Here is a 22,557-nt window from a genome sequence, read left to right as displayed (position 1 = left end):
CTCCAGCACCGCACCCCAGCCCCGTACTTGGACGCACCGTACCCCAGCCCCGTACTTGTACGCACCGTACCCCACCACCATACCCCAGCCCCATAATTGGACGCACCGTACCCTAGCCCCGTACTTGGACGCACCATACCCCTGCACCGTACTTGTATGCACCGTACCCCAGCACCGTACCCCAGCCCCATACTTGGATGCACCGTACCCCAGCACCGTACCCCAGCCCCGTACTTGGATGCACTGTACCCCTGCACCGTACCCCAGCCCCGTACTTGGACGCACCATACCCCAGCATCGCGTATGTACGGACCTTACAACAACATTGCGTATGCGAGCACGGTACAACAACATCGCGTATGTACGCACCTTACATACGCGAAAACGACTCGTACTGAACCAGGACACTGTAAAATAGCACAAGGAGGGTCAATTCGACTCGCACAACACCACATAACATGTCTACAGTAGAAAAAACATCAAAATGACTGACCTGGCACATCCAAACAGGCAAACAGAGGCCCAAACTCACAACCACCTCTTATAACATACCCACCAAAATTTCAAACTCAGGCACACCCACAAATGGACCAATAAAAAGGGCCCACACACACAAACCATGAGCCTTTGCAACAGACTCACTGCAGCTACAGAGCACACCCCAACAACTGCACCCATACACCTTAACATGTACACCTTCACACAAACTCCTTCACACATACCCCCTCTTCACATTCCCACACACCTTCACATTCACACCCACACACCCACAACCATCCACACCCTCATCCCACACCATTCCCACAGACAAGAATCCAAAGTTCACAAGGGAGGAGCTGGACATCCTTGTCAACGAAGTCATCAGAGTCGAGCCACAGCTCTTTGGAACATTGGTCAGACAGACCAGCATAGCTGAAAAATCACACCTGTGGCAGAGGATCGGCGATAGGGTGAATGCTGTTGCACCCATCAGAAGGACCAGGAATGAATGCCAAGCCAGGTGGTACGATCTGCAGAGGGCAGTCAAGCGCAAAGGTGGAGGTGGGCTGCCCCGCAGACCGGTACATTACCATCCCTGGGAGGAGAAGGTGATGGCCCTGCTTCCGCCAGTGGGAGTACATGGGCTCGAAGGAGTTGCAGAGCCTGGTGAGTACACAAACAACTTACGTAACATGGGGGTAATGGCATCCACACCCCAACTACACCAAATGCACGCAACTACCCCCAAGCCCTCACTGGACACAACCACACTCAAAAACAACGCTCATGTCACTAACATGTGTATGCCCCATTCACAAAGCAAGGCCATGCCATGTCCCAGGCTACACGAAGCACTAACCCAAGTCTGGATTTCCGGGATGCTGGGAGGGTGGGGCTCACAAAACACATTGTTCAACTCTGAATCAGACACCATTGCCCTCAGCCCATGTGGCCCAAGGACATACCCATGCACCATGCTCAATGCACAGGGACTGGCAAAGTACTGACAAGGTAGCTGACACTTGGCCCTGCTGTAGGCAGCACAAGGCCCTCCTGTGACCACTGCAAACTCAAACACCAACTCAACAAGCTCAGATATCTAGGACAGGAACTCACACTCACTGTCATGGCAGCATGCTCCATGGGGGGACAGATACATCACCTGGGAGACCCACTGCCAAATCACAATACATCCACCTGCAGGCCCTGTCACACACACCCCTTACACAAGCACACACCCCCGGGGCAGGCAATGGATTTGCCCACTCTCACAATGGACATGTGACACAACAAGATCAATCCATAGCCAAAGAAGCATCCAAGCAAAAAATCTACATGTGAAACACTCAGGAGAACATATCAATCTGTCCCCCGCAACATACCCATCCACAAGTGAACAATGAAGAGAATGCTAGGCACATACAACTACCTGGAGGAACTGTGCCAACTTGAATATGTATGAAACATGGATGTCGCATGAAACAGCATTAACATTGTCTCTCTCTCACACACAGGGCAACCTCATGGATCTCCCCCCAACAATGGGGGGGAAGAATCACAGTCCCAGGCTCGGGAGGAACCTGAGCCCACCGGCAGCGACGCCTCTCAACACTCCGCGGATGAACCCAACCCACCTGGACCCTCTGGTGTCCAAGCACCTGCTTCAGGAACATCTGTGCCAACCACCACCCCCATTCCTGCCACATCCCAGGAGACACCCAGGAGCCCTGCCCGCAGTGAACAACTGAGCCAGTCTGACCTGGAGGGACAAGGTTCGTCGGGCACTCAGGAGGAGGCAGACAACGCCGCAACTGCCATCCCTCAGGGGTCCCGTAGACCCGATGTGCCCACAACAGCAGGCCAGGCTCGTGTGGGCAGGGGTGGTGGGAGTGGAGGCAGGCGGAGGCGAGAACCTGACCAGCCAGCTGAAGGGACCGGTATGTCACACAAACGCAACATCATGGACGCATACCGGCGTGACACCAGGGCCATCAGCCAGGTAGTGGAGACCCTCACAGAGATTAAGAACCAGCAGGCCGAGCAACACGCCAGTCAACAAGAACTCCAAGGACGGATGGAGGCAAGACTGGCTGAGCTCCTGGCGGTGCAAACGGACATAAGCCGTTCACTCCGTCGGATAGCCGACAACATGGGCAACCCTCCCTGTGCCACCAGGTAAAGACCACCACCAGCCACAGGGAGGTAGGAGGAGGAGGATTTGTCCGACGGAGCGTCCCAAACATCGTCAAGGCCTGCATCTGAGGGTCCCGCGAGGAAGGTGGGTCGTCCACGGAAAAGACCGTGAGAGGCAGCGGACCTTCCACATCTCCCAGGTCACCTGGCCTGGCACCTGGTCTTTATGCGCAACAGCATCACCTCATTCACTGACATTCTCTGCCACATGGACTTGCTGGTCACAGTCTGACCAACGATGACAAACACTGTGTTCTGGACTATGATGACTTCAAATGCCAAGGATCCCATCTCCCCCTGTGAACTTTGGATTCTAGGCACACTGTATAGCACCTATTTTTTCCCACAAAACACGCCCCCCACCGAGAATAAAACTAAATTTCTCTAATTAGATGTTGCAGTCATTTTGCATGAGTCCACAACATACTTGTGGGGAAATGTCAAACTATGCCTGAGTGTTGAACTAACTCCAGCCATCCATACCCTGGGATCTGAGTCCAGTACAGGACACACATGGGTCACAATGTATCATCCAATACAGACGTGGAGCACAATACTCACCCGTGATGGCCTCAAGCTGCTGAGGGGGGGCTTGGAATACTGTGCGGACATACCAATTTGGAAGAGTATCATTAAGGCAGAGAGGACATGGCTCATGTGGAGATTCCCAGGGAGGGAGTCCCAGGTATGTTTGGCCAGGTGGGAGAACTATCTCCTGCATGCTGTAGTTCGGTGGATGTGAAGAATGTTGTCCAGGGCAAGGTTGGATGCACGGTGTTGGCCCAACGGGGTCTTGGATGACAGACGTCCAAGGTTGGTTTGGGGTCTGGGGTTGTTGACTGCCTCCTGAGAGTGGGTGAGGAGTGTGAAGGTCATCCTGCAGCAGACAGTGATCCATTGCAGCTATCTCAGGTGGACGGTGATGCGGCTGGGGCGCGGGATGTTGAAGCTGAGGTGTGCAGATGCACCCTGGATGTGGACAAGTTTTCCGGGAGTTTGGCTGTACTTGCTCCGTAGAGGGCGGGGCTGTAGTTGACACGGCTGGTGTCATGGACCTGGGGGACGGTCTGTCTTGCCTTGGAGTGGATCTATCTGTGGATCATGTGCATCATGCGGAGGGTGTTGCAGCATGAGGTACAGATGCTGGTGAGTTGCATGGCAATTGTGAGCAACGAGCTAGGAGGAGCCTAGCGCGCAACCAAGATGGCCGCGTAGGCTTACGGCTCTCGAGGGCCTCCGCAACCTCCCACGTCTATCCTGACTTAATCCTGGTTTACTTGACGGGCTTTTGCAGATGAACTTACGCTGAGGTGCCACCCGTTTTCTAAATTCAGATCGGACGCCGGAACCCGGAATGGTTGTACTCCGAAGTTTGCGGCCTGCTCTTGCCTTGGTCCCGATCTCGAGCTGGTGATGTGCCCGGGCACGAAGTGAACAACAGCGGCTGGCTGGGCTCGACCTGCCACAGACCCCGCACTTTCACTTTCGTTTTCAAGCTTGCTCTTTGATATCGGCCGCGAGACTCTGGTGTTTCCGAGGGGCGCGGATGGCGAAGTGTCTGGCCTGACTCTCGGATTATACATGGGCTGACTGTCGGCGACGGCTGTGCTCAACTGACTTAGCTACTTGGTCCCTTTTTTCCTGGTGCGGGCGGGTGCCGGCCTTGGTGGCCTCCGGATGATGGCCGCGAGACTAGACGGAGACAAGTCGAAACCCAAGTCAACCCGGAGGGGTGCCTATACCCAGGTCAATAACATGGATCGTTATGCGCAGGCAAAGGGATCCCCTGGTGGCTCGCATAAATCGCCTGAGAGGTCTAAGGAGGTCTCCGGGCCATCGTCGGAATTGACCCTGCTGGACGTCATGGGCGCCATTGAGGAGATGAAGACCGCTGTGGGTCAGCAGTTTGATACCCTGGCTCATAAACTGGACGCGGTCCTGATCGATGTGAATTTGGTCAGGGCAGACCTGTCCAAAACTAACGAGCGGGTCGACTCCTTGAGTCAAGCGGCGTCGAGTCTGACTGTGGACGTGGCCGCCCTGCAGACGGAGGTCCGTAGGTTGCGGCTAGCCAGTGATCTGACGGACCGTCGACTTGAGGACTCCGAAAGCAGGGCTAGACGGAACAATGTCCGTATCATTGGAGTGCCGGAAAGATTGGAGGAATCTGCTGTGGATCTTTTTGTCGAGGATCTGGTGACCAATCATCTCGCGCCCAAGGGACTGAGCAAGTTCTTTGCAGTGGAGCGGGCCCACAGGATTCCGGGTGGTGCGCCCAAGGTGGGTGCTCCCCCGCGGCCTATAATCGCCCGGCTCTTTAACTTTCGGGATAGGGATGCTATCCTTCAGGCGTTGAGGGTTGCCGGGCCGCTGAAGTTTGAGAACTCTAATGTCAGCTTTTACCCGGACTTCACGCAAGCGGTTCAGAAACAACGGCTGGGATTCTCGGGTGTCAAACGGCGCTTGAGGGACATGGAGCTGAAATATGCGATGTTATTCCCGGCGCGGCTGCGGGTTGAGTTCCAGGGTCGTTCCCACGTTTTCGACCGGCCGGAGGCGGCTGGAGACTGGTTGGATGCCCTGCCTCGGGGACAGGATCGAGACAGTCGGATAGCGGAGAGCGGACGGGATTTGGTGACGCAGGACTAGAACTTGGTTCCTGGTAATGGACTGAACTGGTGACGTTTTGTACCTTGGCTCAACTGGACCCTAGATTGGCACATTATGCCCTTCAAATGCTTGGGGGTTGTAGGGAGCTTATTGGGGCCCTTTCCTCCTTCTGGGGTTCTTTTTGTGGTATATGTTAGGGCGACAGGCACACTGCGAGTTGGGGGGGCTGTTCGGGCTCAAGCAGGGGTGCAGGGAGGGGGGAGTTGTGGTTTGGGGATTGTGGGGGAGGGGGGTTGTTGGGGATTGTTTGTTTGTTTCGCAAGGCAATGTGAAGTTCTCTGCCGGGTTGTGCTTTCCGGGATGTGGGTATCATGCACGGGAGTGGGGTGGGGGGTAGGGGATTGATAATCCTTTCGTGGAATGTGAATGGACTTGGGGACAGGATCAAGCGCGGGGTGGTGCTGCAGTTTTTGAAGCGGATTTCGCCCGACATTGTTTTCCTGCAGGAGACGCATGTGATTGGGAACTCCTTCCATGCCCTAAATAGGAGGGGCTATCGCCTTGCCGCTCACTCTGGTTTCACTTCTGGCTCTAGGGGAGTGGGCATTTTGGTTAGGGCCTCTCTCCCATTGGAAGTTGATGAGGTGCTTCACGATGATAAGGGGCGCTATGTGGCACTGGTGGGGAGATGAGAGGGTAGGACTATCTCGCTCGTTGCTGTGTATGTACCTCCGGGGTTACAGACGGCTACATTTGCTGATTTGGGGCGTTTGGTCCTGGGACTCCCTGGGGGGGTTCTGGTGTTGGGGGGTGACTTTAATGCCGTTGTCTCCGGGTTGGAGGACCGTCACCCCCCCAGGGATCTCCCTAGGGCTCAGGCCTGGTTGAGTGGTTTTTTGGACACTTTGGGACTTGTAGATTGCTGGAGATTGATGCACCCGGGTCAGGCGCAATACACCTTTCACTCGGGGGCCCATGGGAGTCTCTCGAGACTTGATTACATGCTTATGCCGGCGATCCAGGCTGGGATGATTGTGGAGGTGCGTCATTTAGCCCGAGGTATTTCTGATCATTCCCCTATATGGTTGCAACTGAGGGTTGTCCCTGGGGCAGAGGGGAGAGTTGCGCCTATTAGCCCCTGGTATCTACGTAACCCTAAGATCCGCGCGGAACTGGTCAAGTCCACTGATCACTACTTTAATGATAATGTGGGGTCGGTGCCGTCGGCCGTCTCCATATGGGAGGCTTATAAGGTGGTGGTCAGGGGGCAGGCCTTGTCCCTTATCTCCCATGCTAAGAGGTGCGAGAGAGCAGAGGTGGTTCGCCTGGAAACTGAAATAGCTGAAATGGAGGAGGACTTGGAGCGGGGAGTTACTGATGAGAAAGTGCATGTTCTCAGCCTCAAACAATCAGATTATAGAGCGCTGGTCACGGAAGCCGCTAAAGGGATGAGTAGAGAGCAGCAAGGACGACTGTATGATGTGGGGGATAAGGCCGGAAAGTTGATTGCTTGGTTGGATAAGAAGGAGAGAGCGAGCAGGGTGGTGCCCATTGTGGAGAGAATGGATGGAGTGCGTGTGACTGACCCGGTGGAGATCGTTGACTGCTTTGCGGCCCATTTCCGCGGGGTATACTCTCCGGTTTCTGTGCGTTCGGAGGAAGATTCTCATCTGTTGCTTAGAGACGTTGCATTGCCAACCCTATCAGAGGCTGATGCAGTATTGATGGAGGCGAAGTTGTCGTCAGATGAGATCACTCTGGCCACTCGCTCGATCGCATCGGGTAAAGCTGTGGGTCCTAATGGTCTTCCCATCGAACTATATAAGTTGCGTCCCGATAAGATAGCGCCGCATCTTCGGGACATGTTTCTCGCGGCACGTGCGGCGGGCTTCCTCCCCCCCGACCAACGCCTCGCCAACATAGTTGTGATACACAAAGAGGGGAAGCCGCGAGATCGCTGCGCCTCCTATAGGCCCATTTCGCTGTTGAATGCAGAACCCAAAATTCTGGCCAAGGTATTGGCTAATCGGCTGGTTCGGGTCGTGGGCGACTTGATTCATCAGGATCAGTCCGGTTTCATACCTCATCGGAATACCGCTCTAAATTTGAGGCGGTTGCACGGCGTGCTTGCTAGAGCGGAATTTATACGTGAGCCGGCCATCTTGGCATCTTTAGATGCTACTATGGCGTTCGACACTTTGGAGTGGCCATATAATTGGGCCGTGTTGGCGAAATTTGGTTTCGGCCCTGAGTTCATTGGTTGGGTAAAATTACTATATGCTGACCCTCTGGCTCAGGTGGTGGTGAATGGTAGGGTATCGGCTCCCTTCGCACTGGGGAGAGGTACGCGGCAGGGATGTCCGTTATCACCCCTTCTCTTTGCACTTTCTTTGGAGCCTCTCGCCGCCTGGTTGCGTTGGGAGCCGTTGTTGCGAGGCATTAGATGGACGCCGGAGTTTGAAGACCGTGTCTCCCTCTACGCGGACGACATCCTTCTGTATCTCACCTCTCCTCGACAGTCGCTAATTGTATTGGTGGACGTACTGAATTCTTTTGGTCGCAACTCCGGCCTGGTCATCAACTGGGCCAAGTCGTGTGTTTACGCCCTCTCGGGTGAGGCCCCCCTCCTGCCACGGGATTGCCCTATCCAGATTGCTACCCTGGGGTTCAAATATTTGGGAATCTTTATCTCACTTGATCCCGCGGTCCGCTATGAGCGAAACCTTCTCCCTCCCCTCCAGCGATTGAAGGCCGACGTCGCGAGGTGGCGCCGACTTCCGCTCTCGCCACTCGGACGGGCGGCATTGTTTAAAATGATGTCGCTACCTCGCTTTTTGTACGCTTTGCAAAATACTCTAGATGTCGTGCCAGCCCGTTATTTCCGGGAGGTGGAGGGTCTTCAGCGCCAACTGTTTTGGGACGGGCGGCCGCGGATTGCTCTCACCAAGTTGATGCTCCCTTGGTACGATGGGGGGGTCGCCCTCCCCGATATCAAACGATACTATTGGGCGTCTCAGTTGGCGTCGGTGAACCACGGGATATACGGTCCTGCCCTGAATCCGGCCTTCGAGATGGATAAATTTCTGCTCCCGGGCGGAGACTATAATAGAGCGCTGTACTCGGTGACCCCGGACACGCGGTTGACAGGACCCACGCAGGTTGCGGTACGTGTGTGGCACGCGGCAAATGCTGCAACGGGGTGGAGGGATCGCTTGACTCGGGCGACGCCGTTGTATGCCTCTGCGCGGTTGGGCTGTTTGTGGAGATCGAAAGGCTTTGAGAAATGGGATATGATTGGTATATGTAAGGTGGGTGATCTTTGGGCGAAGGGGTCTTTCAAAACGTTTGAAATGCTTAAAACTGAATATAAATTAAACGATAGAGAGTACTTCCGGTATGCTCAAGTCTACCATGCGCTATGTTCGGCTTTTCCAGACGTTGCTGCTATCCCCGAGTACTCCCCACTGGAGGATAGAGTGTTGGACGGCTACGTGCCCGACAGCACCATCTCTCTGATTTATAAAAAACTCATTAACGATCGCGCGGACTTGCTGCTCCGTCTGCGGGAGGCATGGACAGGCGATGGCTTGGAACTGGACGATGAGGACTGGGTTTCGGCGGTGGCCTACCCGAAAGAGGTGGCGATCCCGGCCCTCTTACGATTCGTACAGCTAAAGATCCTTCATAGAGTGTATGTCACTGGGCCCGGTTGGCTGCGCATGGGTTACTCGATGGATGGAATGTGTAAGCGGGGATGTGGCCTGTCGGGTACCTTTCTCCATATCTTATGGGAATGTTCGGAGGTTGTGCGATTTTGGAACGGTATCCACACCGTAATGGAGGAGGTCACGCACGTTGCTCTGTTGCCAGAGGCTAGGAGGTGCTTGTTGAATGTCTGGGAACCGAATGATTGTAATGCGGCACAGACGCAGTGGGTGACCTTGGGGTACATGGTGGCTAAGCGTAACATTGCACAGCTGTGGGGCTCCCCGAGGCCGCCCACGATCGAGGTATGGAAGGAGAATATGGACTGGTGTATGTTCAGGGAAAAGACGGTGTATGTGGCGAGAGGCAAACCAGGGAAGTGGACTAAGGTATGGGGTCCATGGAATTTATATCGAGGACGTATCTGCACCCCGCCTCTGCCATTAGAGATCGATATTGCTGTGTCCCCCTAGCCACGCATTCTGCGGGATGGTATGAGGTGTGTTCCATGCTTTGCTCTCCCGTTGCCCCCCTCTACCGCTTCCAGACAAGAACTGCTTTGGACACTATACGTTGTTCCCCGTCCTGGGAAGAGCACGCTGCTATTTCGGACTCTCATTGCCTTGAGTGTGTTTTATATTTAATAAAAAATGAAACTGTTTATTCCGATTGCTACTGGCCTATGGCCGCGGCCTGTTACATGTGCTCACGAACTGCCGGGAGCTTTGCCTCTGGTTCATTTGAATGTGTGGTGTTGCACTGCGGGCCCTCGGGCTCCATAGCGGCCGGCCCTGGTGGTTGTAGGCCCTTGTCTGTATTTTATTGTGTACAAACGGTTTCTAATAAAAAATTTAACAAAAAAAAAATAAAAAATTGTGAGCAACGAGTCCATGATGCACACCATCTTGCGTGCATGGCAACTGGGTGCTGGTGCAGTGCCCTGGCGGGTGGGACACAAGGAGTTGACCCAGCGACAATCCTCAGATGATTACCTCAGTCATGTACAACTCCAGCCTCAAGTGGCTGATGTTCAGCCATTCATCAACGGACCTCATACCTTCTTGAAGGTTGGAACTGGCAATGGCTGTGTCTTTGGTGAGGGCGAGGAAGATCAGCTGGCTGTCAATGGCATACGAGATGATGATGAGGTTGTGTGCGCATGTGATGGTGGAGAGGGGGGTCATGGACACATTGATGATTGACACGTTGAGAGATGAGCCCTGGGCCATGTGCCACATGACGCCACTGTACTACATGCTGAAGGCTTGAGTCCCACTCCCATGGCCTTGCTGGTGAGCTACTTGGTGATTTCATCCTGGTCCATCCCCTGGATTCCAGTGTTGGAGATGTGTGAGCTGACAGTGTGTGAGCACATCGTTTATAATGCTGTGGAGAGGTCAAGGGGGGTGACCTCACCATTGTTGAGCAGGGCAAAGTTGTCGGTGTTGGTGGCAATGATGACGGTTGCAGTGGGGGGATTACTGTGGAAGATGGTCTTGTGCAGGTTGCCTGGAGCTCTTTGCGTGGAGGAAGTTTGTCAGTTGCTCGTTGACTGTCTTCCTGATGACATTTGCTGGCTAGGGAAGCACGGTGATGTTCCTTGAGAGCCTGCGTTCCTGCCGTCCATTGTCTAAGAAAGGCCTGGGTCACTGCATGCCTCTATCTACCATGGAATGTGGCTAACTGCAATGATACATACATGACGTGCTGGACGGGGGCTACAAGGATGGGGAATGATGTGGTTGAGATGTTGTGTGGGAAGGGGCCTGATGGAGATCCCCAGGGGATGTTGCACATGAGCCGGGTGTTGTATCTGCTGATGATGGAAGTCCAAAACCTGAGGGGGGTTGGTCCCACGTATAATAGTGCGTTCTGCCTCTGTGTGCCAAGGCTTGCGTGTATGTCCATGAGCTTGCAGTGGTAGAAAGTTGCAAGGGATTGGCTCAGCCTTGCAAGGGTGGGGTGTCTTTTGGATGGAGAGCTGATGTCAGTGCACTCACAATGCTGATGAGCTCCTTGATGTCGTGCAGTTTTTTTGGGCACGGCCCCATCTGAAGGATCTCCAATTGTCCTTGCTGATGATATGGTGATGGCTGTGTGTGCCGTTTTCCAGGGTAGTAAGGCCACTGATGGTTATTTGTGTTGCAAGCTGTGCACAAGAGTCCTGCTAGACGTGTATGAGTCCAGTAGGTCTGACTTGTCCCAGGTGGCTTAATTGTTGATGTGCATCACAGGAAAGTCCGTCAACGTGGCTAGATTGTTGGATCAGTTGCTGATCTAGTGTGTGAGGTTGCAGGGTGTGGCGGTGGTGTTGGTTCCAGTGTCCCACACAGCCTGTCTGTGTTGACTTACATCAAGCATCTTTGGGGGATTGGTAGCGGGGTGTGTGGCAGTGTGTTGCTCGTCGGAGACGTGGATGCTAATGTGGATGGACCAATGATGGATGCTGGTGTGGTTCTCATCCAGCCAGAAGTTCCTGGCCCACAGCCACATGTATCCTGTGGATGTGAGGGCGTGCGTGACGATGGACGTGTTGATGGCTTTGTGAAATTGTGGATGTAGGCCTGGAGATCTGTAGATGAGTGTTACTCTGAGGGTTTGCAGGGGGTTTGTGCCAAACCGGATTTGTGACCCTGAGTGCGTACTTGGGAATAGATATCAATTCATCCTCCGGGATTGTTAGTGCCGTCCCTGCGGGTGCTCTTGTATCCGTCTGAGATGGCAATGAAGAAGTTGTGTGGTGAGGATGCTTTTATCCAGGTCACTGTCATGAAGGTGATGTTGAGGAGGTAACAGAGTCCAATGGCGTGCTGTTGGACGGAGCCGGTGTGGAGTAGGAGGGACATGACCTGGTTGGTGTGACAGGGCCTGGAAGGTGGGGCAGCGCTGTGTAGGCAGTTGGAGTTGCACACTCAGCATGCGAAGGTGTCGTGTGTGCGCTTAGGGTATGCCTGAGAGCAGGCGGTTGATTTTCGGTTGGACATTGCTTGGTGGGTGGCTGCAACATGAGACTGTTGTGTGATGTGGGTCATGCAATGACATGAGGGTCGTGCAATGTGCACGTTGCATGCGCTGATGGTCCTGCCTTTGGCACCGCGTGGCCGCAACAGTGGCACAGACAAGCTGATGACAGCCTAATGAATGGGTGGAGGGAGGAGGGGAGGGGAGGAGCATCTTGGAGGCGTGTGGGTTGCAGAATCCGGGAACTTGGTGGGCCCTTGCCGCAGGGGCCGCAGCAGCAGGTGGCATGTACTGGAAACTAGGCCGAAAGTAGCACACAAAGACAAGGATGTCAGAAAGGACAACTGCAACAGGCGTATGTAAAGGAAGGAGTGTCAGGTTACTCATGGCTCAACCAGAGAAAATGGATGAACAATCACCAAAGATGACTGACACAGGATCAGGAAACAGAAGGCCGAGCTGCGCACAGGAGACACACCCTCAGCAGGCGTTGACGGCCCGTTGGGGGAGCAACCTGCCCAAATACATACACAACCATGCACAATAGAGATTATTAGCCATGAAGAACTGCATGCATGTTGCCGAACTACACTACACTCATAGGCACAATCTTTGACAACTATGCCAGAGATGATGCATGCAAAGTGGCAAGAGACCTGCATTGACAGAGATGATGCACTTTGGAGGGTGAGGAACACCTTTATTACTCAAGCTCACACTAAGGGAAATGCATCAATATGAACAGACTCACAGGTCATTTGACTGAACATGTGGGACCTACGCTGGACAACCCCTTCACAACACGGATGTTGTAAATCCAAATGAACTGGCACACAAGTTAAGGGGATGAGCCAAACACCTCCTGCTGCATACGGAGAGGCTGCAATTCCCCATTGAGCCTGTTATGGGGATGTCCCACACTATGTCCACCCGTAGCATCCCGTATGTTTCAGAGGGAAGTTTTACACACATTGATGCCTTCATCAGAATCCAAAATCCATTACAGATGACTGTCACGAAGGGTGACTATCAATTCATGGGAGTCATGCTACATGTTATGTGCCCCATGGTGAGTCGACATGTATGCATGGTAACACAACATGCACAGAAGCAGTCCCCACACATTACAAACACGTACCACCCCCAAAATGCCTTGCTGCAATCCTTATCCAAAATGACATTTCCCCATGTCCGTGCATGGAACGCTGATTCAGCAGACGTTGCAATACTCATGAGGAATAGCAGGAGGACAACGATGACACGAGCAGAAAACATGCGCAAGAACCTGGGAATGACAGACACACAAGAAGTCAGCTAAAAGATTTTTCTCCGCATACATGGTCATATACTAAACATGAACAATGTTGTACCCATGCTAATTTAAAAGAAAGTGTCTCTGCTAAAATGTGTGGAATGACATCATCACTCGAGTGACACATCAGAACACACATCTAAGTCACTTAGCATACAGTCAGCTGGACACACACATTGAAACACATGCCACCCAAGGCTACAAGCGTGCACACTCAGACCCAGTGACTCACCATTATGAGAAGAAGTTGCGTATGAGCTGACTCCGGATATCCTCCTCCTCCTCCTCCTCCTCACTTGCCTCCTGACCAAGCCCTTCATCCTCCACGGGTAGATGTTACTGCTCATCCTGCTCCAGGTTGAGTGGCACTGCCTTCTCCACTGCCATGTTGTGCAGCATGCAGCACATGAGGAAGATTTTGCAGACCTTTGCCGGTGCATATGGGAGGGACCCGCCTGTCTGGTGAAGGCACCGGAATCGGCTCTTCAGGAGGCCAAACGTCCTCTCAATCACTCGCCTGGTCTGCCCGTGTGCATTGTTGTACCGGTGATCTGCAGCTGATCTTGGGTTGCGGAGAGGAGTCATCAGCCATGGCATGTTGGGATAGCCAGAGTCCCCTACATGGAAACATCATGTAAATAAGTGGGTCAGGAGATGCCATAAGAGCCAAAGATACCGCAACACACAGGATAAACAGAGTATACCCACCAACAAGACATGCTCGTTTGTGGTGCAGCCGCAGCATAATTTGTGGCACCCTGCTACGCCTCATGATGTAGGCATCGTGTGCTGACCCTGGAAAACGTGCACAGACATGGGAAATCAGCATGTTAGCAAGACACACCACAAGGGCATTTATAGAGTGGTAATGTTTACGGTTGCGATAGGCTACCTCCTGTGCCTGTGGTGGTACCAAAGCCACATGTGTCCCATCAATGGACCCAATGACATGGGGCATCCCTCCCAGGGCATAGAAATCACCCTTGACACCTGTCAACTCCTCAGGAGTAGGAAAATGGATGAATTCATCAAGGTACTCCAACATGGCTGCCAAAACATCACGCAGGACACGGCTGAACATTGTCTGTGACATGCCACCAACATCAGCTATGGTGATTTGAAACGTACCTGTGGCAAAAAAATGTAGGGCTGCCATCAACTTCATCTTGGGGGTCAGCGCAGTAGGATACCTGTGTCGCGGTTGGAGGTGTGGTGCCAGCTTGGCGGTCAAATCCTCAATCAACTGTTGAGTGAATCTGTAACATCAGATGCAGGCACGTTCCCTCATGGCACCCAAGTCTGGCATTGGTCGGGGGACAGGCGGTGCCCTGCAGAAAATTGTATTGAATAACGAACATTGAGAGCATAACAACATCAATGTCAATGAACAGAGCACATGCTAAACTGCTAATACACATCCGCTAAATACAGAGTCTGGTCTGTGCAATACATCCAGGACACATATGCCAGCTTGGTGATACTCCTACGAAAAGCCAGATACACCCGTTGATTGGCAAGTCTACATGATATGCCCTGAAACAAGCTGGGGGCCAGTCTGAGTGAACAGCCAGAGACATCACAGGAGTGACATACATCCACATAGCTGCATTTAAAGGATGTCATCTCATACAGACAGCTGACGGCAAGCTAGACGCACAGGTCACATGGAATGTCAAATGTACAGATCAAACACATTGCGATGAAGGGGTACACGTGAAAACAGAAAACACAGACATTGAGACGACGCAGATATGTCCTCATGTGAAAATATCATGTCCGATGCATACAGACCCTGCTTACGTGGGAATCCACATGTGGCATGGTGTGCGTAGATGTGTGCCATGCCCATCTCCACACAGACACATGTTGGATGCAGCAACAGCAGATGTAGTTGATGGAACACTAACAGCAAGCTCATGGGAACACATGACACACACATGACATAGTCACATCGGGGCACGCTGATCGTGAAATGTCAGTTGTTAGTGTCCCTGTTCCTGGCATCAGGGGACAGTTGCGTGTGGTGGTGACTGTGCCATACCAGTGAGGCTGTGCTTGACACGTTTGTACTACAGGCACACATGTGCAAAGTGTGAAGGGGAAGTGTGCCACATAGTGCCCCATCATACATGACATGTGTACACAGGTCATCACACATCAATTTTGCAACTACATGAGAAGACAAGTGCAATATCACTGCCTGACACACCTAGGCCCTGCACATGAAAGTCTGCAATGACAATGACTTGATGTACAGCCTTGTGCGAGTCGTAGACCTCCATTCCTTTTGTGTGCGCCTCCTATCACCATGTGTGTACGGCCCGTATCACTATAGTAGTGGTGCTGTACGAGTACGCGTGGAACGGGCCGTACACACGCTCTGAGAGTGTGTGTACGGTCCGTATCACTATAGTAGTGGTGCCGTACGAGTACACGTGGTACGGACCGTACACACGTCGTGTGTACGGTCCGTATCACTATAGTAGTGGTGCCGTAGGAGTACGCGTGGTACGGACCGTACACACGTCGTGTGTATGGTCCGTATCACTATAGTAGTGGTGCCGTAGGAGTACGCGTGGTGTGTACGGTCAGTATCACTATAGTAGTGGTGCCGTACGAGTACGCGTAGTATGGACCGTACACACGTTGTGTGTACGATCCGTATCACTATAGTAGTGGTGCCCTAGGAGTACGCGTGGTACGGACTGTACACATGCCGTGTGTACGGTCTGTATCACTATAGTAGTGGTGCCGTAGGAGTACGCGTGGTATGGACCGTACACACGCTCTCAGAGCATGTGTATGGTCCGTATCACTATAGTAGTGGTGCCGTACGAGTACGCGTGGTACAGACCGTACACACATCGTGTGTACAGTCCGTATCACTATAGTAGTGGAGCCATAGACGTACGCGTGGTACGGACCGTACACACGTTGTGTGTATGGTCCGTATCAGTATAGTAGTGGTGCCGCAGGAGTACGTGTGGTACGGACCGTACACACGCTCTGGGAGCGTGTGTACAGTCCGTATCACTCTATAGTAGTGGTGCCGTACGAGTACGCGTGGTACGGACCGTACACATGTCGTGTGTATGGTCTGTATCACTATAGTAGTGGTGCCGTAGGAGTACGCGTGGTACGGACCGTATACACGTCGTGTGTACGGTCCGTATCACTATAGTAGTGGTGCCGTACGAGTACGCGTGGTACAGACCGTACACACGTCGTGTGTACGGTCCGTATCACTATAGTAGTGGTGCCGTAGGAGTACGCGTGGTACGGACCGTACACACATCGTGTGTACGGTCCGTATCACTATAGTAGTGGTGCCATAGAAGTACGTGTGGTACGGACTGTACACATGTCATGTGTATGGTCCGTATCACTATAGTAGTGGTGCTGTAGGAGTACGCGTGGTACGGACCGTACACACGCTCTGGGAGCGTGTGTACGGTCCATATCACTCTATAGTAGTGGTGCCGTACGTGGTACGGACCGTACACACGTCGTGTGTACGGTCCGTATCACTACAGTAGTGGTGCCGTAGGAGTACACGTGGTACGGACCGTACACACACTCTGAGAGCGTGTGTACGGTCCGTATCATTATAGTAGTGGTGCCGTACGAGTGCGCGTGATACGGACCGTACGTCCGTATCACTATAGTAGTGGTGCCATAGGAGTACACGTGGTACGGACCGTACACACGCTCTCAGAGCGTGTGTACGGTCTGTATCACTATAGTAGTGGTGCCGTACGACTACGCGTGGTACGGACCGTACACACATCGTGTGTACGGTCCGTATCACTATAGTAGTGGTGCCGTAGGAGTACGCGTGGTACAGACCGTACACACACGCGTACTCATACAGCACCACTACTATAGTGATACGCACCGTACCCACGCTATGGATGTGTGAGTACGGTGCATATCACTATTGTGTATGGTGCCGTACGTGTACGGGTACGTGTGAAACGCACCGTACATGTTTTTTGGAATCAAAAATTACATAGGGGACAAGTATTAGGCCCAAAATGCATGCTGGTTGTCATGGATACAGAGATTTCAGTTGCAATGTGGCCATCATGTGGGCTTGAAAAGTCAGTTGGCCCAAAAATTACAATGTTGCAAAGAGGTGTTGGCCTTGCTATGATGCTCAAAATTTGAACCATGCAAATTTGTGTCATTGGTGTATATTTAAAGGGATTGGAGGAAACGTAGGATGCAAATGAGTCTGACCAATCACTCTGTACTCCTGTAAATGAAAGCCCCCAGCAAGACAGATATCAGTCAGCCAGAACCCATGAGAGGCCACTTGCCTGCACTACTTTCCTGTCGACCACACTGCTGCTGTCTGTGCTTCCTCTGGCACCATGTCGCGTACTGTGGAGAGGGCTTAGCCATTCACACTTGAGGAGAATGAGGCATTGCTGGATGTCCTCCTCCCACAGTACCACAGCCTGTATGGGAGACCAGGGGTGCAGGTGAGTGCTGACTCCACTACCTTTGACTGTGCACCTTTTTTGTGACTGTCACTTCTGGCATTGTGTCCAGGTGTGACAGACATGCAATGTGGTTTGGAGTGGGTCCCGGGGGGGGGGGGAGGTAAAGGCTTATCTCTCTCATGCAGAGCATGATGTAGTTCCTGTGTGCACTCCTCACTTGCATTGTGCTTACTGTGACATTCACTGCATAGTGCATGACACATTCAGCCTGGCAAATCCTTGGTGGCATTTTCTGGCTATTGTCCTGAGGTGATTCAGTGGTCCCCCCGGTGTGACAGGTGACTGTACCCACAGATGTGTATGAGTTGAGTGGAGCTGTGGTGAGAGTGTCCAAGTGATGTGTATGCCCATGTGGACATTGATGTGTGTGAAGGTTCCTTGTCATGTGGGTGAGTGTCTATGTGAAGTGTTGCACCACCGCTGCATGGAGGAGGCAACAGCTCTACCCATTGGATGTGAGAAGTAAGCTGTGCTGTGTGTCTGACTTGCTGAGCTAGCCCAACACCTGTGACACCCCACAGGCAAGTGGCACATGTGCAGAGGGAGGTTTGTATCTGCTGTTGCCAATGGCAGGTGATTGATCTGTGCCTGTGTGTGTCTGTGTACTCTGCTGAGGTTGCGTCAGTGGCCTGGGGCATGTAACTGCTTTGAGGTGCTGTCCATCAGCCTGGTGTTGCATGTGACGCACAGTGTGTGCCATGATCAGGGAGTGTGTCACACCCCTCCTGCCACCTGTGTACTTTCAATGCCATGTAGTGCATTGGGGCTTCCACAGAGGCCAATGTCTATATGAGAAAGATGCTATTCCTTGGCAGCATCCTATGCCCTGTTCAACATATCAAAGATGTTCAAATGTGTGTCTCTGTGACATGGAGCAGGTGTAGTGATGTTGTCTCACTTTGTCATCCTCACAGGTAACTGCCTACGAGAAGGGGGGATCTGGAAGGAGATCGTCAGGGCCGTGAGATCGGCGGGGGGTCGCAGTCGGCGCCTAGCCCAAGTCCGAAAACGATGGCAGGACATCCGGTGTTGGACCCGGCGGATCACCCGGGTCCAGCTGGGGCTCTCACCTCCACGCCGGGCACCGACACCTGACCACCCACATGATGCGTGTCCTGGCGGTGGTCTTCCCTGACCTGGATAGGCAGTTACAGGAGAGACAGCAGCAAGGTGGGGGTAGGTACATGTCTGTTTGTCGTGTTATGTGTCCCCAGCTTTTGGAAGTGCTCTGTAGCCTGGATACACTGCCAGGGTTTATATGTGCAGTGCATATTCTGTTCCCCAAAGTCAACCGGTGCTCTTATTCGTCCCTTCCCCTCCTTGACATGTGTCCCCTGGTCTGTGTGTAATCACAATTGCACATGGTCATCTAGGCTGCCAGTTAATCCAGATGCACATTGCTTTCTGCATCATGTGGGAGGGTGGTCTGTGACATGTGTTGGTACCTTGCCTGTGCCCTGTCCTGTTCACTCTGTTGGGGGTCCATATTTGTTGGCACTGATGATGAATCTCAACATGGGAGTGTGAGGTTTCAAATGAACACACTTGCAGCATGCATGTCAATGTTGTGGCCTCAGACATGATGTGCATGAGTGGGAGATATGCATAGTGCCAGGACGGTTGCTCATGTTACAGTCAGCTCATTCCAGGAACAAGGAGCAGTGTGCCCACTACAGTCCCCTGAGACACCCTTGCCTCGTAATCATGTGTGTCATCCAACACTGTGTCCATTCTCAGTGTGTTCAGCATATGTTTGCCTCTGTGGCATTGTTCCCTGGCCTCATTTGTATTTATTCAAAGTGTGCTACATGTGTCCACTGGACAGGGAGACCCCATTTGGCTTGTGCATACTCACACTGGGCAGTGCCTGTGTGTCTATTCACAACAATCTGTCGATGGTTGTTTGTCACAAATATGTGTTGGCAGCCTCACGAGGTGATGTGGAGTACATTTGGGAATTCTTGAGGCACATTTTTGTAAACCCTTATTAAGAGGTGTCACTTCTTGATCTGTCTCAATCACATTGTCTTAGGTATGGGGGATTTGTGCGGGCGAGGCCTACATGGCCAAACCTTATGTCTCTTTGCCAGGTCTGACCTGTGTGTGATAATTGGCTGGACAGAGACTCAACGTGCAGTGACCCAGTGATGTTGTGCAGGGTTTAATGTTTGTGCTTTGCAGCATGTGTCAATTGTTTAAATACACGATTCCTGCTCATACATTTTTTGCACCAGTGTGTGGTCCAGATGCTATGTAGTTTGGTGTTTGTGTGCTGACATCTGTGTGGACATTCTGGCTTGCCATTAGGGTGTCTCCTCAGTGCAGGTATGCCTTTTTACGACACAATTGCAGGCCCATTAGCTTATGCATTGTCCTAGGTTTGGACATGTGTGCCACTCCACATGACAGGCAGTGGGTCAGATGTGTTGCCAACTGTGTCATCAGGTAACGGATGGCCATGTGACAAGTGACGTAATTCAAGTTGTTAGTCAAAAAGTATTGTACCTTGGCACACACAACACTTGTCAACAGGTCTTCATGTTTTAAATGCTTTAGTTTGATGTTTTGTTGTTAAGAACAATAAAGTGCCTGCTTGACAGATGTCTCCAAAGGAAGTGCACAACAAACCACCTTTACACTTTCAGGGAACACGCTGGCACATTTTAAAAGAAGGCACTGTTCTAATGAGACTGTTTTTCAGATCATACATATACATGTTCCCCCAGTGTTGTGGAATTTGGGTAAGTCCTTGGTTGTTGGTGATACCAACTTACGAGTGTCAAGTCATCAAGACCTCAGTGGGCCCAAGTATATGTACTTTCTGCAACACCATTTCTTTCTAACATTGGCTTCTTTAAAGAAGGCTGCCAGCTTCTTCAATGTCTGGGTAAATATAGTTTTGTGCGCACCTCCTTGGGAGCCATCTTTTATGGAGGCACATGTGTGTTCTGTTCACAAAATGGCACATTCCCACATTCTGACCATGTCGATTGTGTAAAGTATTGTGATTCCCAAGGGACCAACATTTTTTCGTTTTGTGTTCCAAAGTGCTTACAGATCTCGGAGTGTGGGGACACCTTTGTTATTGAGGTGTGCTACTTTGCCTTGGGTGAACCACTACTGTTTCTTTCAGGGTAAACAAAAGATGGCATGACTTCATTGTATTGCTGTGCTCACCTGTTTCCAGATACTAGCTCCTCAGTGTATTTCTCATTCAAGTTTTGGGCTGGTGTGTCCTATTTTTCCTTGTGTCCAAGTGGCATGGTGGGTCTACCAACTGGGGAGTACAGGGCTTACATATGTGCGGAGTAATCTAGCTGTTACTCATGATGCATTGCCTGATATGCACTGTGACCTATTGGTTTTGTACTCATGTGTCAGATGTATACAGCTGACTGATGTTTTTCTGTATCTTCACCTTGCCCACAGCATCATCATTGGAAACCGAGGGAGACACCTGCATGGACCTGGATGAGGGACCCAGCACCAGTGCCACCAGTGCTGGCGAGTCTGCGGGAGCCAGTGGCACGGAGGGCGAGGGGAGTCAGTCGGAGGACCTGTCTGGTGGCGATTCCAACTACAACGCAGACGGGTCCAAGGCTGACCTCATCGAGGGGGCAGAGGCTGCTACAACACCTGGCAGCAGCCCAACATCTGTCCCCGCCTCCTCCATTCCCATCACCGCCCTCCCAGTTGCTCCGGTCCCTTCTGTCCGTGCAGGGCCCCACCATGTCTCCTTCGGGACAGGCACCGCACCCCCTGCCCCTGTCACCCCTGCTATCCTCAGTGCAGAGTCTGTGGACATACTGCGGCAGTTGCAGGTTGGGCAGACATCGGTGCTGACTGTCCTCCATGGCCACACCACACTGCTGACACAGATGGTGTCGTTCATGGAGGGCATGTCAGCAACGATGTCTGAACAACGCAGGTTTCTGCGGTCCGTGGACTCTTCCCTGACGGCAGCAGTGACTCTCCTGCAGCGCTTCGTCCCCCCCTACCCCAGCCCCATCCACACTTCCCTCTCCCATACCTGTCCCATGCACACCCAGACATTCCCAAGCACGCACCCCACCAGACACAGGCAGCACACCACCAAGTAAGGGCAAGCGCACACCTCCTGGCACGCACACTCAGGGGGATGTAGGCACACCCACTGGGTCTGGGGCAAAGAGACATACACGCATCCACAGTCTGAGTCCGCATGCCTCACAACCCAGTCTCTCCAAAAGCACTCCCCTTGGCTCCCCTGCCAAACTGACACCCAAAGAGGTCGACATGGGTGAGCTGCCCATCACCCCCACTGTGACACCAACCCGCAAGCGGGCGAGGAAGTCCCCGGGCAGGGTAGTTGAGTCCCCCCACTGTCCACCAACCTCCCCCAAGAGCGCTGCACCCCATCCCTCGGCCACCCCCCCTCCGTTGGCCCTGGTGTTTCTTCCGGTGCAGGGGTTACCCTGGACGCCCTGGCAGCAGTGTGCAGCGCCGAGATCACCTCCACCTTTGGCGCTGCCCCACCCCCTGTGGTGGAGACGTCCACCCCTGCACCCACCACACCTACCCTTCCCCCTCCTGTCCCTGCGGTGCCTGGTCCTTCCCCACATGATGCCCCCCCGGTCGACGAACCTGAGGGTTCCACTGTGCAGGCAAGCTAGGGGAGACACGTGCCCATGTGTCCCCCCAATGACTTCTATTATGGACTGGCCATTGGCCTTTGTATATAGTGTGATTTCATAATTTCTTTTCTATGCTGAATAAAGCATTTTATTGTTACTTTGAACACTATTGCAATTC

The sequence above is a fragment of the Triturus cristatus genome, chromosome 10 (genome assembly GCF_964204655.1).
Source record: "Triturus cristatus chromosome 10, aTriCri1.1, whole genome shotgun sequence".
Lineage (NCBI taxonomy): Eukaryota > Metazoa > Chordata > Amphibia > Caudata > Salamandridae > Triturus > Triturus cristatus.
This window is presented reverse-complemented; position numbering follows the sequence as displayed.